Here is a 296-nt window from a genome sequence, read left to right on the forward strand (position 1 = left end):
ATGCAAAAGCAGAAAAGCACAAGAAAAAAAGCTGAACACCTTTAGAAAATAATGAGATATCACTTCACTGCCATTCGCTATAATCAAAAGACATATAACAGAAAGTTCTTGCAAGGAGGTGGAGAAATTGATAGCCTCATACATTGCTGGTGGGAATGGAAAATTCTGCAGCCATTGCAGAAAACAGTCTACCAATTCCTCAAAAGGGTGAATATACAGGTAGCTTATGACCCAGTAATTCTAATATTAGCATATACCCAAGAGAAATGAAAATATGTCCACACAAATCCTCTGCA

This window comes from Propithecus coquereli, unplaced genomic scaffold, assembly GCF_000956105.1.
Source record: "Propithecus coquereli isolate 6110/MARCELLA unplaced genomic scaffold, Pcoq_1.0 Scaffold1666, whole genome shotgun sequence".
In the NCBI taxonomy this organism is placed as follows: Eukaryota; Metazoa; Chordata; class Mammalia; order Primates; family Indriidae; genus Propithecus; species Propithecus coquereli.